This window comes from Corvus hawaiiensis, chromosome 2 (genome assembly GCF_020740725.1).
Source record: "Corvus hawaiiensis isolate bCorHaw1 chromosome 2, bCorHaw1.pri.cur, whole genome shotgun sequence".
NCBI classification, from domain to species: domain Eukaryota; kingdom Metazoa; phylum Chordata; class Aves; order Passeriformes; family Corvidae; genus Corvus; species Corvus hawaiiensis.
In genome coordinates, this window is record NC_063214.1 from 94,044,288 (window position 1) to 94,061,703 (window position 17,416).

The following is a 17,416-nucleotide window of genomic DNA, read 5'->3' on the forward strand; positions in this document are numbered from 1 at the left end:
CACTGAGATTTCTGTAAGAAAATGTTGATAACTCCATATGGTAGAAAGTCCACGTAAACAATGACTTTGAACAGGCCACATGCCGAGATACTGACACTAGGTTAGTGTTGCTATCCCCTCTAGCACAGCTGTAACTTATGCCAGCAATAAAGCCTTTCTGACTGTGTGTTATTCCCCAATTCTGAAAGCAAAGAATTTTTATCAATAACAGTACTTTTAGATTAATATATTTGCTTAAACATTAAAGCTTCTGCAGCATAGCATTTAGCAGCACAGTTGAAATTAAAACCATGAATAAACACCCCATCTCAGATTGACATTATGTTACAAGCCACTCCTAATACAAATCTGACCACTATTTTACCACTGTCTATGCCACTAATATTGCCTGTAGGAATAAAATGTTTACCTGTACAGTGGGTCTGTATTTCAGACTCAATCCTCCCAAATGAGAGTGGGAGTCAAACCCAATGTACTGAGTCATGTTAAAGATCTTTTCAAGTCTGAGGAAAGTGTAACTCACAGAATAAATTACCGTACACAACATTTGCTTTTGGGCCAGTTAGCCAGTTACCACTTTGCAAGAATCATTCAAGTGCTCTTATCTCCTGTTCTAAAAGGCTTGCTTTGACGTGTTCAAACATTAGCTGCTTGTTACAGGAAGACTTACTTTCCAGCAATACAAAGATTCAGTCTTTCATCAAACTTTTCTTAGCGGTACATTTACTCTCCCTGAAAAAATTGTTTCTGTTGATACAGTTCAACTACACTGAAGAAGAAGAAAAAGTTCAGTTCTGAGCAGATGGTTAGGATGACTGACTGCAAGCCAGGGCTAAAAAATAACTAAATATTGCTTGTGTTAAGAGCACTGTAATTTCTCTATATATCTCACTTACGATTCCTTAGTTATTTGTTTCCTCCTCAAGAAAAACAGGAGTTAGGAACTATTTCAGGATGTTTTCTCTTTTTTTTTTTTCTTTTTTTTTTTTTAACCATGATTTTACTATCTTCTATTTATCATAGCATTTTCCAGCAACAGAAGGACCAAGAAAAAGGTTTGTTCCATGATGTGAGAAATAGTTCTCCAGAAACAGGACTAAGATAGAAATCTCCCTCATCTTATGAGCATACAAGAAAAGACTCTCAAGAGTCTCAAACATCTCTTCATTCTCAAAAATTTCTTCCCACTGATTTTAGACAGCTAAAGGTTTAAGTCTTTGTTTGTGTCACTTTTGGCTGTTTCATTCTTAACATATTATGACTGATGAATAAGGCATGGGACGTTCCACAATATGCCAGCTGGGGCATTATGCAGCTGGACAAAATTATCCCCATTAGTTTAGTTTTTTAGAGGATAAACCTTCTTGTTGTAGCTGAGAAATAGAGACATAGGACATAAATAGGAACATAACAGGACAAAATAATTCCATAAAACTAATGTTTTAATTTTGAACAAATGTGCCTTTAGCCAGAACGTTTGTGAGACGTCTTGTGATTACTGCAAAATGGGAATAGAAAGTGATTTTTGAATTCTGAAATATGGTGATTTAGAATAGAAAATCTGACTTTGAGTTACTTGCACTCGGAGAAACACAAAGTGTGATGTGTTCCGCTCCAACTAACCAACATAACAATATTGAATGCCAAACCTTGAATATCAAGCACTTGCAATGAAGTTCTCATAAATGATACACCTTCATTCAGGGAATAATTCTGAATAATAAATCTAAGAAGGTTGTAAACTGCTCTTGTACAATTCACAAATAGAAAAAGGAAATGAGGTTTGTCTAACAAATTATTTGGAGTGAATTATGCATCCAGCAGCTACCTTGAGTCCCTAATCTGTATTTTCTAAAATTTGTATGGGATATCTCCTCTAAAGAATTTGCAATATAATTACTTAGATCAGTCTTTTCCCAGCTGAATCATCTATGGCAGCATCAGTGTGCTTATGTATTCCTGGACAAGACTGCTTTATACACCTTTTCCTTATGCCACTTCCATATTACCTTTCTAAGCAGATTTGTCACCTGTTCTGGGAGACACTGTGGCCTCCATTTCCTTCAGTGACCTAAAATAATTAAGAGCTAAATCTCCTGTCTTCAAGGACTTTTGCATAAACTGAAATTTATGCACATGAGTAGCTTCATTGATTTTAGTGGGTCTATTCATGGTAGTACATTTAAGAAAACTTATTTGAAGTTTTGGGCTTTTAGGAGATTTGTCTTCTAATGTTACATGCTTCCTAATTTATCGTAAATAGATTGGTTTTGCTCAGCAATGTCTGGAACATACACCGCTAACCAAAGGACCTAGGAATTATGTATAATAAAAATTCTCAATAAAATTAACTGATTTTTTTGCATTTATATAATTATTTTCTGCTAGATGTTTGTGATCTAGATGGAAACATATTAAATCAGAAAAAGACCCTGTGTGTCAGGATTTTCTTTTGCTTTTGAAGGGTACTTTGGTCAGATTCCCAAAAAAACTTCAGCATTTCATTGCAAATTACAGAGGCACTCGGTAGTAAATTTGGCTCTGAGCATTAAGAAAAATTGTGTATTTTTTCAGCCATTTGTGGGAGTAACATTGACACCAGAACAGGTATAAATGAGGATGGCTGTAATGCATTTCTCTGCTTGTAACATATACAGACAGCACTGGAGCGCAGCAGTCAGCTGAAGGAGCTGGCTTGTGGAAGGGAGAGGCGGAAGGAAAATCTAAATGGGTTAGCTGTTAAGAACAAGAAGCTTTTGATTTAAGAAATATTAAAAGTGAGTTCCTGGATTTTATTCCTGACCCACACCCAATTAATATATTTTCCAAAACCAAGACACTGTATTTGCAGGATTTATTTAATATTAATGGATGTATTAAAGGGATAAACTACTACATGTAAGATGCTTTTAATTTTTTTTTCCCAGGTTTTGTTTCAAAAATATGGAAGCTGCATCTGACCTAATTGACCAAAAGTGCTTTTCTTCAGGAAACAGTGCAAAATATCTTCTTTTCGAGGCGAATGAATTTGGGGACTGGTGAGAGAGAGAAAGGTAATATATGCTAGAAGAAGTGCCAGAATTTGAAATGGAAATGAACCTCAAGCATAACATGCATTTTGATATTGCTCATACAACCATTCAGAACTTGTACTTCTTCATTTGGATGCATAAAAGTAGTTTAAAATGTCTGTTACAAGTCTTTTCTTCCTGCTACTTTTCCCAATTTCTTGGAAAGAGTATTTTCCAAAGTTATCTTATGACTCTTAGAACTTTCTGCTTCTAGGAAATCTCACACTAAGATAAGCTTATTTATTAAATAATTTCATCAGTTAAAGAAAAAATGTTCAGAATAAATTATTTCTTTTTATTAGGTATTTTTGCAGAAACGTCCAAGTATCTTATCCCAAATCTACTCAAAAGTTTATTTTTCTTCCAACAGCAAAGTTCATCAGTTCACTTACTATGATAATTATATAAATATTTTAATCACCAGAAAAATTACTGTAAAGGACTAAGCCTATTGTAAGAGAATAGTTATCACCTACCTGTTAAAGTATTTAATTTGGAGAAATTTTTCAGTAATGTAAAAAACCACAAAAATCACTAAAAAATTTTCTTACTGTGCTCACGTTTCATAAACTAAAGGATTGCCTTTTGTGCACTTAAATTCTGATTTAAAAAACTCCAAACAATTTACACATTATCTCCTGGTTCTTTAGGTGAAGTACTGAACAAAGAATACTGAGACCCTTCCCAAGAGGTTGACCTTTCCCCCTGTGATCTAACCTCACTTTCCTCTCTTTTCTTCTTTTTAATAACTGCGTGGACACCATTTACCGGATACAAGAGGAATAGCTTACATAAGGACACATAACCCAGGAATCATTTTAATATTCATGAGGTCATTGGCATTATTAAAGAAATTCAATAGGTAGTGAACATTGGACTGCGTTCCTCCACCATATATCTTTTATCTGGCTGTTAAAGTGGTGCATTACTAATGCAGTTTTAGCTTCTCCGTCTTTGGAATTGAACTCTTTGGTGGACATGTAATACATGCTCTAGATTCTCCAGTGTGCATACCTACATTAACATCTATAACTATTTATAGTTGCTACCAGGGTCCTAAGGAGATGAGAGTTCCCAGACCCAGCATGTTAGCTTTGAACTCACTGAAAGAAAGAAACAAATAATTTAGAAATTTCTCCCCTCAAGTCAAAATCTAGAGGCTCATTTCCCACATCAGATTTTTTTTTCAAAACTTGCTAGGAAAGGCCAGATTTAGGTTTCAAAAATCATGAGGTAAAAAGGAACCCCTTATTGTTACTGGGGTCTTTTTCTGTACAAATCTTGACATTTTCCAATTGTATCTCCCTACAAAACAAGAGATCATTTTAGGAATAAAAAATACAATTACTACATGAAAGGAAATTACATTCAAATGTTGTTAATTAAATGAGGGAGTGGATGTCAATGTTAATGTGTAGGTACATAAAAAGAACCTTATTTTGCAGATGTGTGACAGGGCTCCCCGAAGAACACAAGTTTTTCTATATAAATTCCATGGTAGTTGAAAGCTACAAAATCAAAAACACCTTCTGGATTTGGCAGAAATTTAACATTGGCTGTTTAAAATAAAAGGTCTATATGGAAAGTTCAGTTTTGTTTTGTTGGGTTTTTTTATTCCCCTAGGGTGATTGTGGTGGAGGAAATATTTTTATCCAGGCCTCAGGAAACAGTGGTCTGGCTGCAGTGGTGCCGATGGTTACATGAACAGAATTTGCTCAGGGCAAAGCCTGCCATCACTTACGTCTGCCCCCAAACTCCTGGACTGCAAGAACTAATGTCAATATCCACCTGGAAATATCCTGTGAGGAAGGGCTGTGAAAGCTGCTACCCTGAAATAACCCTTCAAGCTCAAGTGAGGTGAGTCAGAAACATGCAAGCTATTGGTGTGGATAAGCAGAATCCTACTGAGTTATATTTCAAACAAAAAAAATCTACAAGAAGCCATCACATAACTCCCTAATATAAATGGACTAAAATGACAAGAAACATAGTTTTCTGATTAAGTCTTTGTGCTTTTCAGGTGAATACTTACAACAGAGGCAATGTGGCATCCTGAAGTTTGCAAAAATCCTGCAGATTTTCTGAAGGTAGTTTTACCAATTTTCATTCCTCTTTTCAGGACCTTACAGCCATTTCTCACTTGCCCCTTCTAATACAAGGAAGTCCGGTTCCTATTCCAGACCTGAAAATTAGTGCACATAAATCTGTAGATCTATCTGGGTTCTTCTGCTGTAAGTCTGCCCATTCTGAACACCTTACAAACTGGTTGTCTTTTTCTTGGCTTCTTCAGAAAATATGGAATGAAGATGTTGACATCAGCTGTCAGGCTTAGAGCGCACATAGTTTCTTAAGTCCCAAAAGATCTTCCATATATAAAGTTCACTTATAATTTATGAGTTTAATCAACACTCTGTCTTCGATAACCATTCAAACACAAGCAGACAACTATCTATGCTGATGGGTTTCATTTATGAAAATATTCTTTTAGGATATTATATTTCACCTTTTCTTTTCTCTGTGTATTCCAGTTTAGAGATACTTCCCATTGTGTTAATTTTCTCTGCAGCCCAATTTTTTTATTAGACTTTTTTTCACAAGAAACCCCTAGCTTCCAAGCTGAAGAGCAATAGATATTGCTCTATCTTCCACTTTCTTCACCATAAAATATGACAAAATGCACTCTATTTTATTTTTGTGTTGGTGGCTGTCCTGTACCTTTACTTGTAGACGTAGCATTGTTTTCATTTCTGATTAACTTTGCTAGATGTCAGCAATCATCTCTTAGCTAAGTCATACATATTTGGAAATACTTCAGGAATCTCAGAGGAACACCATACAGTAGGTCAGCAATAAATTTTGCGGGGGGGGGGGGGATGAGGGGCATGGAGGGAGGGGAAAAATACTGTTATAACATTACAGCTGATACCAGGCATAATTTTTTTAAACTGGCCAATACACTGAATTATTAATTCCATACAACTCAACTTAAACACAATATAGTGCATTAAAAACACATGATAAAATAGGCTATATTCTGGTTTACCTTTTTATTTGCCAAAGCAAGGAATTCCCACTAAAAAAGAATTAGTATCTGGAAAATTGCCTGGTTTTCAACCTGTGATGTTTAGCTGGTGGTATGGGGAGCTGAGCTTTCACTGTAGTCATGATGGATTAGCAGCAACTTTGGTAGCACTATTGGTAGACCAGCAAGAGTCTGAGACTCAGACTTCTTTTCTACATTCACCTTGCCTCAGACTTCATTTTTTCTTTCTTCAAATATTCTAGACAAAACTACTCAGTAGTATCCAACGAAGAGTCCAGGGAGATAGCCTTGTTTAGTATATACTGAAAAAATTCTGGCAGTCTTTCCTTTGAAGAGTTCCAAGTATTCTGTGCCTGAGAGCAAAGGCTTGAAGTTTTAAAAGGATTCACAGGACTGATATAAATCCAAACCCATTCTAGCTTGGACAAGTGAGGAACTTTTGGGAAAATATTTTCAACAGAGGTTTCACAGTATTACAGACTCATGTAGGTTGAAAGGGTCTTCAGGAGGTCTCTGGTTCAACCTTCTACTAAGAACAAGTTCAACATCAAATTCAGAAGTCAGGCTGCTCAGGACTTTGTCTTGTCAGGTCTTGAAAACCTCTAAGGTTGGATTCCATGACCTTTCTGGGCAACCTACTCTAGTACTTTATTATCTTCAGTTAAAAACGTTTTTTCTTACATCCAGTCAGAACCTCTCCCTGTCCAGCTAAGGCCATTATCTCTTGTTCTCTAGCCATGCACCTCAGTGATAGACTTATCTCTGCCATCTGAGGAGCCTACTCATAAATGTTGAAAGGTGGCTGTGAGGTCACCCTGCAGCCACCTCTCCAGGCTGAACAAAACCCAGCCACCAGAGATGTTCATTCTTTGTAGGGGCTGTTAGCCCTTGGATTATACTGATTTATGTCTTTCTTGCTTTGGGTTCCTAAAACTGAACACAGTATCTGGATTCAGCCACATACAGGAGAATAATCATTCCCTCAACATACCACACACATACACTTCCCACTGAGCAGTAAACTAGGGTGGATATTTAGGAAATAGGAAGCCTTTACTTTCTGAGATAGGGAGGCAGGCAACGGGCATAGCCAGTAAAACCAGCACAGAAAAGGTGTAAAAAAAAAGCCAGATGGGGATCTTCATGGGTAGAACAGAGATCAGGACAGCTTAAGGATGTCTAAGCCCAACTGAAAATTCTGAGATCACACTTTTACTGTGGACAGTGAATCTCATGCTGAATTGACAAAGGACAGTGAGTCAAAATGGAGCTGGGTTAAAGGACCACCTGTGAGGAAGACATTGAACTGAGAAAGCTGTGGCAGATTGGAATTTAGAGGGCATCAAGGTTTGGGAAAATGCAAGGTGACATCTGTGAAAATAAATAATATGTGAATACATAATCAAATGCAAAACATTATGCATATTTAAAAGGCAAATTTTTTTGAGTTCTTGACTATGTCATTAGAGCTTTGGGTTGTGTGTAGCGTGTATCATTAAAGTATATTTTTTATTTGCATCATAGCATATACTGTTATAAGCAGTTGACTTTAAATTCCAAATAAAACTAAGAGCAGCCTATTTCTCCACCTAAGTTTTATTGTCAAATAATGGAACATCAGCAGAGCTCTCTGAAGGAAGCTCAAAACCTCAGAGGCTGTTCAGCCTTTGCTCTTCTTTTCAAAAGGGAGATTTTCTTTTAAAGGAAACACTGAAATTAAGTTTTCTACCTTTCAATTCCCTCCAGCTGGAATCAGGAGTCATAATCTCTGGCTTCTTGAAGAGCAAAACTTGTTTCAACCATTCACGAAGGTTACTATTTTATGCACATGAGTAATGCAGCCTCTGTAAGTTGAACATGATGTTATCTCTAGAAATGTTATGCATAAGATTTATCTTCAAAGATATTTCTGAACTTAACTTATGCATATCTTTGCACTTAAGTTTGATTTGATAACCTGTCAAACAGATCTAATTTGTTTGTGGTTTTCTGTGCTCTTCTCTGTACTGGGAAGTACTCTTTACTAAGTACACATTGGTACCATGCACAGTTCCTCAACAAGAGAGAAAGGGAGAAAATAAAAGGCTGAGAGAAGAAGCACAAAAAAATAACAGGAAGGGAAAGGGAAAAGAGAAGGAAAAGGGAAAGGGAACAGGAACACAAGAATGTAGAATATGACCATAAGTCTATCAAAGGGGACTTAGAATTTTATAAAGAGCCTTGAAATACAGTAGCAAAAAAAGGAATAAGTGTACAACCATAATTCAGCTTTAAGACTGAATAGTCACTCTGGATGTTGAGAAGTCAGGTTATTGATTCTAAACCAATTTATTTCTTTTTAAAAAATGCCATGTGCTTGTTTAAAACATTAACTTGGTATCATTGTATCAGAACTCTATGTACTTCGGTTAAAAGTGTGCCACCTTGCAGAACTTGTAAATTCACTACTTCGTGCTTCCAATCTCTCCTGCGTGGTTCTGGCTGCTTAGCTGGATTTATCTCTTGTGATGTATCATTAAAATGAGCATCCCAAGCAGCACAACCAGGATGACCAGCAGAAGGAATCAGGATGAATCCTGGAATATGTAGTCCAGGCAGAAGCACCGTCCTATAGTGAAGGTTGGAAGCCTGAAGTACTGACCTGTCACTGACATGAGGCCACATGTCAGTATTTCCACAGAGAAATATTTTCTCTCTCAAGTGAATTATTTTGAGGGTTGATTTTTTTCATCAAAATGTCAACACTTGACACACATAATGTCAATTTTCCAGCCATTCTACAGTAAATTGCACCCAATACAAATGTATGTGCATCTCCTCTCTTTTTCCATACTAGCTGTTTTTTCAATAAGAAATTATGGAAAAAAGTCACGCTATGTCAGAATCTACAGGCCCTAATAGTGGGATTCATTCAACAAAGTACAAAAATGTGTAACTGAGACATCTGCTTCTGAAGTTGTCACCTTGGATTCTTTCCATAATCAGTGGAGAGAAATGGGCACTTTTAGGGTATGATTCATCTCATCCTGAAGTAGATGGCTAAAATAGGTTAGCTGAATCATGTTTTAAAAGCATCTCTTTCTCTCCATTGGCATTAGAGGGAATCTATGGTGACAACTTCAGACATTGACAGCTCAAGTTAAACAAAATTACTTATGCCTTAAGAGTTCATAGAGTTATTATTCATAAACCTGTTCATTTTATTTTTTTCCAAATATATGATGACTTTTTGTTCTCCCTTTTTTCTGTTAAACCAATCTTTTTATCTTCATTTTTTTCCTACCTACATTGCCTTACACATCCTTTTTCTATTTCCCCTCACCATCACAAAATCAGTCTTGAAGCCAGCAATTTCAAGCCAAAATCTGAGATAAATAAGTGCATGCCATATTACCAAAACTGTGAGATTCTGCAGTACTGCTCACTTTTCTTGTTAGTGTCATCACTAGTCTGTGGTCTTTTGAAATACAAGCCCTGCAACCAAATTATTTACACCAGTTTTCTGATATAGGAGACCAGGATGAGACAAAATATTTCCCTGTTTTTTCCCCTACCTGGACTACACAGCACCCTTTAACAAAAGATGTCGTTTAACATAATAATGAATTTCCAACTTCTCTGTACCTATCTGTGGATGCCACAGATTACAAAACTGTTCTCTTTGATGCCTTTGCTCACATATGAAGCAAAGATTTTCCAGTAATTGCAGTGGCTTGGGAGTGAAGACTGCAAATACAAAGTCATATGATTAATAAAGTTAATAGGTGTTATAGTTAACACAACATTTCTGCGTTTTGCCATGCTACAATCCTATATGTACATGCCAGAGACAGTGATATCTCTTTTGAGCTCCTCTGGAAATGAAGCGTGAATGAAAGTCTAAACAGTGGTTGCAGATCTTTTCCATTAATTTCTCTAACATGTAGCAGCATTGCCTTAGCAGCATACTGAAGGAAAGCAAACAGCAATAAATCTGACTTCCCTCTGGGTAAACCCTGCAAAGGAATATAAAAGAGTGAGGGATGGGGTATGAATTTCGCTTCAATGCACCAGTAATCTGATTGGACTAAATCTGGGGTGGAAGACTCAGATTAACTCCCAGCTACATACTGCAGGTTTTCAAAAATTTCATAGTGCAAGAAGCAAAGAGGAACTCTTCTTCTTGATCACAGGCACTTATCTTTCACACAGTTTTCCCTACCTTGAGCCAAATAGTTTCTCTGCAGCTAAAGTATATCTTCCTGAGAGTTATCTAATCTTGATTTGAAGATCTCAGGAGATGGAAAATCCACCACTTCCCTCTATAATGTGTTCTGATAGCTAATAGCTATCAACATTAAAAGTGTGTGCCTTATTTCCAATTTGAATTCATCTGGCTTCAGGCTCCAGCCTTTGGTTCTTATTATGCCTCCCTCCACTAGATTACAGAGTCCTTTCATATCCATTATTTTCTGCCTGAGAAGGTATATATGCCATAAGCAAGTCACCTCTCAATCTTCTGCTTCATAAACAGAAAGATCGAAATTTCTCAACAGAAGGCATTTTTTCCCATTTTTGAAACATTTCTGTGTATCCTGTCTACTGTTTCCAGTAGCTTCATTGAGTCTTTCAGAAAGTGAGGACTGCAGATTTGATGCAATGCTCCAGCATTGTCCTCCCCAAATTACAACAGAAAGATCAACTCTCCTGCTCCCTCAGTGACCATTCAGAAATCATGCTGGGGATTTTCTACATCATCCCATTCTGAGCTATTGTTTGGTTTCTTATGAATGAATTTGGTTGCTACATGATTTCTATGTACTTTAAGCCACTGTTTTCAGTCATTCTGTGGTTTTCATCCTCACTTCTAGAAATGTAACTAAGGATTGGACTGTATCAAAGTCTCCTATTTCTAATAACTTAGTTTACTAGCATTCTTTTCTACATCCACAGAGTTCTCTTTGTTTTTTACCACTGACTTATCCATAAATTCTTCCAGGGGTAATTTTATGCTCACTTCTGGGTTGTTGACAAACATTTGCAATTATTCCTCTGGTACTAGTTCTTGTGAAATCAGAGGAGAAGCATCCCATGTTAGCTTTGCATTGTTTTGCATAAGAGTAGCAGCAGGGAAAGGGGTCTGACAAGTAATATTGTTTCGTCACCTTCTATAGCAATTCTTATATGTTAGGACTTGTCCAGAATTATCACCAATGTGCTGAACATTTCTCCAGCTGCTCATAGGTATTCTTAAATGCTGGTTATCTAGTACTGCAGATTTCAGAATGTTAATCACTTGTATTTGTTGTTCAACACCCTCTTTGATTACTAATGGGGAATCATCTTCATTAGCTTTACACGATACCAGTAGGCCTGAACTTTTTTTTACCTTGAATGATTAAGTCGCCTAAAGACATTCATTTTGATGCACGTAAAAGTATTGCAGAATTTGGGATGAACTGGATCAACAGCTGTAAGGCAACCAGGTATGGCAGGATCTAAATGTCATGCCAAAACCATAAAGGAGTCTGCTTTCTTTAACATATACATATATATGTATATATATCAGTTACCCATGAGCTGGGGAAGGAAAGCTTAGATCTCCCTCTTCTTGACTGCAAATAAGGTTCCTGTTCTCTTGTCTCATAGAAAATGGTGCAAGCACTGAGATAAAAGTGATTTTTACTGAATAAATTCTGAAGTTTCACCACATTTTCTAAGTACCAAGATACATATTTGGCTATTAAGAGCAAATCCAAATGCTGTCTAAAACGTTGTACTTTTATATTCTGAAAATATAAAGAAAAAATGCACCTGTTCTTATTTACCTGAAATTAAATATATTCATTGCCAAAGAACAAAAAATCAATTATCCATAAAACATACCTAAACGTATAATTTTACTTTATCAGATTCAACCTATAAATGTTTAAAAAGTTGGCACATTCAATATCATACTGAGCAATTTTTTGCCTTCAACTTTCTGAAAGTTCTGCAATATATGTAGATTATTTTCTTTGGCAAAAATTAAGAATGCCATCCTGTTTATAGCTGTGTTTGTCATACATTTCTGCTTGGTTCCTCCAGACGCTTATATTAATTTCCCGTGTTTTATGGGTTCTAATGGGGTATACAAAGCTTAGGTCCATATTACATTTGTCAACACAAAATCTTCAATTAGTTATGCCATTTTGTATCATACATCTACTCCAACCAAAGTATCCAGGGTATCTACCAGGGTATCTACCCTGCCCGTGAGCTGGATCCCCCTTGGTCAGTGCAGCTCACTGGTCTAGCAGAATGACGTCCCAATGCCCGTGTTCCACAAAAGCAAAACCTTCATCTTCAAACATACTGTGCAGCCAAAGTTTCAGCAAGAGTGTTCTCTGTCTTTTGCTCTTTCTTTTGGGGTCAGAAAGATTTCCCAGACAGTCATGTTTATTACCTTCCTCACAACTGCGCTACCATCCTTTCATCTGCTATTTCATTTTATTCTGGTGAATACAGCATAAGTATAAAGACTTACTGATTTTGCCCATAAAGGTTCCCAGTTGTGGTATGGTTAACTTGTGGTTTGCTTTTCAGCAAAATAATTGAGAAATGTCTGGAGGTGATCTGAAGCAATATACAGCAGTGTTCCTGGTCTGTGTCTATACCAGTAACTAAAAGAGGTTCAGAAACAAATCTTTTCCCCAAAGCCCAGTGTTACATGGTGCGGTCTACACTACTTATGACTTTACCTTTTTTTGGGGCGCAGATTTGTCTTGAATCACCTTCAAACATAGTCTGCCAACCACTAAGCAGTGTAGACTTTCAGCGTCATATTTTCAGGACCACAAAACCGCATCCATGCTGTGCCTAACAATTAGCACACACACTGACAATTCATTAAAGTCAGCCAACATACCTAGAAGCTTCCTATTTATTTAGCTACATAATCTCCACTTTTAAAGGGTGTTTATTTAGACAACTCAGAATTCATACCTTAAATGTCTTTGCTGGATCACTTTTGTATTATTTGATCACCTGTGGCTTAGACTTTCTAACACCTCCTTTTACCCAGGGTCAGGCTTATCTGAGTGTCATTACTGAGCTCCATTTCCTCAGTGGCAGGAGAAGAGTTTATACCTGATAGGATTCAACTTCAGATTCTCCTGAAAATGGGAGACTTCCAATTGGGACTCTGTAGAAGGCACACAGATTTGAGCCACTGCATTAACTGCTGAGATGCACTCCTGGGGTAGGAGGAAGCATCCTGCAAGATCAGTGACTCTGGGAGCCTGGCTGAAGTGACCTGCCCAGCATTGCCTCCCAGCACTGTCCCAGGGAGATTCCCACAGTTACTTGGGAGCCACCTAGTCCAGGTGCCTTAAGAGATGATTTCCATTTTGTGGAGAAAACAAACAGAACAATAAAAAGACAGCTAACATGCAGTTCAAAGACCTTTGAGAGCTTCCTCTGAATCATGCTCTACTGCAGCCCCAGACAGAAGAGTGGATTAGATAATATTGACAATCAGTGCCTGTTCAAATGCCCATTTTAACTGAAATAAATACTGCCTGTACCAAAGAACAATATTTAGGATAGAAAAATTTCACCTGTCTCTATTGTTATGTAATGTAATATAAGTGCATATACTTAACTAAATAAAATGGTTGCATACCACCTTGCTTCTTATGACACTTATCACAAAAAGATACTCAGTGCAGTCCAGTACTGTGTTAGGGAAATGAGAGGAGCACTTATTCCTTCACATTAGTTAACATGTCAAAAGCTTTTTATCTCAAAGATGTTAAATGGTAAGAACAGTGTGTTTCAACTTCTAAATTGTCATACATCAAAGATTTTGGAGGACTTCTTTTTTAAATTGACAGTTGTCATTTAATATATAGTATGATCCAAAGCATATTATTTCTGAATGTTACCAGGGAGATTTTGTTGGCTTTTGTGACATTTCCAGTTTTTGGTATAATTGGCTAACAGCTTTTTTAACCTAATGTCTTTTAAGAAATAGTGTACCTGGTGGTCTGGGGTATCATATCTACTGTTTTCTCTTTTCTTTGTTGTCCAAAAATGTTACCGTAATGATAAAAAGTGACATTATTTTAAAAGATAAGAAACACCAAAATTATTTTCTGTCTGACCTTTACAGTTACCAGAACAAGCGGCTGCTGTTAGCAAAATAGTTCAAGCTTTTTATTACAAAGGATATTTGGCAGTATTCCATATGAAAAAAAATACATGTAGTTCTTGTCAAGGGAAGTCATTAAGCCCTCTCTCCTTATGCCATGCTAACATTTTAACAAAAATAAAATTCTGGGTATTTTAAGATAGAAGAGGAAGTTGACTGTGAGAGGCAGGGATATTTCACATAACACTCTTTATGAGTGTACTAATGCAGTTTTATGTCTTTGACTGCACTACTTTGAAGCAAATACGGTGGGTTTACCCAAGAGTTCAAGGAGATTTTGGTGACCTTCATTTCCCAGCTGCACATTTATGCATTCAGAGTTTTCTTCTTCACCCTGGTCTATTTTGTTATTAGAATGATTCTCCTTCTTTAGGGGAGGCTGGGAGGTAAGACGGACAAATGACTCAATGGCTCAATGTGGCTAAATTGCTATACTTATGATTTTTAAAATAATTATAGTTACTCCTCATTGCTTCTGTTTTTTCCAGGTAAAGGCTTACAAATAAATTCTTAGCTCCACTCCATACCTCTCACTTTCGATTTTACAGGTTACCATAGAATTTGAGAGGTGAAAGTGCTTGAGATTTCAAAGTCGCATCCAGCACAGATCCTTTTAGCTACTGTTGTTGTTGCTCTGGTTCTTGAGCCCAAATAAGGATGATATATGCCTTGCTTTCAGCTCACATGACAAAGATATGACATTGTTGTCACTGATGCTTAAGAATAACTGAATGAGTCACATTACAATAGCAACAAAAGTTAGAACAAAGCCCTCTTTCTTGTTGAAAGAGTTTGCTGGTTTACTGTCTTTTGCTCAGCTGGTGGTACTGAACATAGCCTGCAAATGGATGAAATACATTTTAGGCGCATGAAAGCAAAAATAGTTTTTAAAAACATAACATTCCTTTAGGAAAATAATTAGAGGCAGCTACAGTCATTAGCTCTGGAATACGTAATTCTTCCCATGATTCCTAATATAAATTGAATGTTATTACATGCCACAGTATTAAAGAATATATGAGATAAATATCTTCCCGCTTTAAAGACAAGTGGTCTAAACCCTGAAAAATTACAGTATATGCAAATGAACGTAAAGGACTGACTTCACTGACCATTTCTTTGTGTTTGGGGGATAGATTTCTGCATGGCATAATATTTCCACTTGCATTGGTTTCCTGGCATGAAAATGTTTATTGCACTCATTAGCTAAGAGGATGTCGGCACTGGTCCAATGAACACAGATCTGCCTTCTGATTTCAGCCATTAAATTGCAATGGGATTCATAGGCTTAACATTGTGGGTGTGAGAATAATAAAATGGAACTCCATCTTTAGCCCAGTTACCATGGATGCAGTTAAAGGTCATAGTGGCAGCTGCTAACTAGTTGCCTTTTTAGCTGTATTTCCCCTCCTGCTATGTGTTTTTGTGTACCTTAGTTTCTGCAGGTCTGCCTTAGAGCGATTCCACTTCCTTAACTTGGCATATGGGTGTCTTCCTCAACATAATCGGTGCATTCCCATAAATATACTTGTTATGGGCATCCCTGTATTGAATTATTTGTAATTTAATGAAAAATTAATGCAAAGACCTTAGCAAAAAAACAGAAATGCAGCCTGCTCAGCACCCCGAATTATTTCTATTTTCTGCACTCTGCTTCACATTCCTAGCTGGGGGTGAGGGGAAGGAAAGAAAAAAGGCTTGTATATAGTGAATTCCCATCTCCGATTAAACTCATAATGGGTTCAGGCACTGAGGCATTCACAATGTGGAACATCAACTACTACTTCTCCATTCGGCCCAAAGTCCTAGGAGTTAATTCCCTGTACTGCATGAAGTGTCAGAGTAATTACCGCTGATCAGCCCTATTTCTCAGCATTCTGTCCTGCTTTGAGAGGCACCCTGTTTATTGATGCACCGCCACCTCATCACAGTGCTTTCATTCAGCCAAGCTGCTTAATCGAAAGGGCTTGGACAATGCAGGATTTTCAAAGAGTAGTGGAAAAAAAAATTAAAAGTAGCCAAGTAAAATAAAGTGAATGGTAAAGAAACCTGAAAGCTCTACAAAATATTTCCTTATGTCAACACTTCATTTCAATAGATTTTAAAACTCTTATTCATTTCCAAAAGAAGGTACTGTGAGTCTTTTCTGTGGTGACTCAACTATGTGATCACATCTTTTGAAGATTTTTAACACAGTGCTAGAAGCCCTCCTCAAGGAACATTTATCAGGTTTTGTTCTGTTCATATGCAAGCAGTGACAGTGTCAACCTTATGAACCACAACGCAAAGACATTTTTTTAAAGCTTTTGCCTCTCTGTTTTAAAGATACATTTATACAAGTTGTCATTTTCTGAAAATAAATTAAGTACTACTTGAGCCAAGTTATTTCGGTTCCACACAAGGGTGGTTTCTGGTTCTCCTTGGCAGGATGCCACTTTATTCACTTTTATTTCAAACACAATGTGAATCTTTTAATTAGAGTATAGTATATAAGTATGATGGCTATAAAGCCTACACTGTGACTTATTCATGCTCCTCCTCTCTTTGCACTTCTCTGAATTTCAGAGAGTGGCAGAAAGTTACGCCGAATTAATTTCAACCTAAATACTATCAGGCTTTATGTGTTTGCTAGAGAGAAAGAAGATAGACTTATCTGGGTTAGCATTTTCATTAGGACTCGGTGTTTTCCTTGATTAAGTTGCTTTTGGGCACTTGTATATCTGAGGCTACCCAGACTGTAGTAATTTTCCAGTTGATCCTATTTTGACTGGAGGAGTGAAATATATTGCCCCATGGAAGAGGAAACAACAGGTAATGGCAAGCATAATGTAAATCAACCAGTTATCTGTTTGCTGGGATTCTTTTAATGGCATCACTCCCCTCTGTGGCTTTGCTACATTAAAAAGAAATTTTTCATAAGTTGTTCAGCAGTGTTGTTGAAAATAAGAAAATAAGACTGCTACAACTATTCCAGTGTCCTGTTTTACTATTTTCTCCACCGTAGTTTAAATCAGAGAGTTTCTTCTTGTGCCTTGTTTACTGTTGATATTTTCTGGCTGATTGGATAGGAATGACATTTTGACAATTTACTGTAGCAGTAAGCACTGTAAAAACAAAAGGTGCTGATGAAAA

The 17,416-nt window shown here is 36.9% G+C and overlaps 1 long non-coding RNA gene across 6 annotated transcripts in view; it reads left to right on the forward strand.

Annotated features, from left to right (window-relative positions):
• LOC125337102 overlaps positions 1-17,416 on the forward strand; it is a 177,660-nt gene that overhangs the window by 24,873 nt on the left and 135,371 nt on the right. For 5 of the 6 annotated variants that reach the window (XR_007207961.1, XR_007207963.1, XR_007207959.1 and 2 more), the window contains 3 exons: positions 2,928-3,053; positions 4,695-4,928; positions 5,092-5,158. This is a non-coding gene — a long non-coding RNA (uncharacterized LOC125337102). The remainder of the gene's footprint in view (positions 1-2,927; positions 3,054-4,694; positions 4,929-5,091; positions 5,159-17,416) is intronic. The other variant, XR_007207972.1, reaches the window with a different exon arrangement.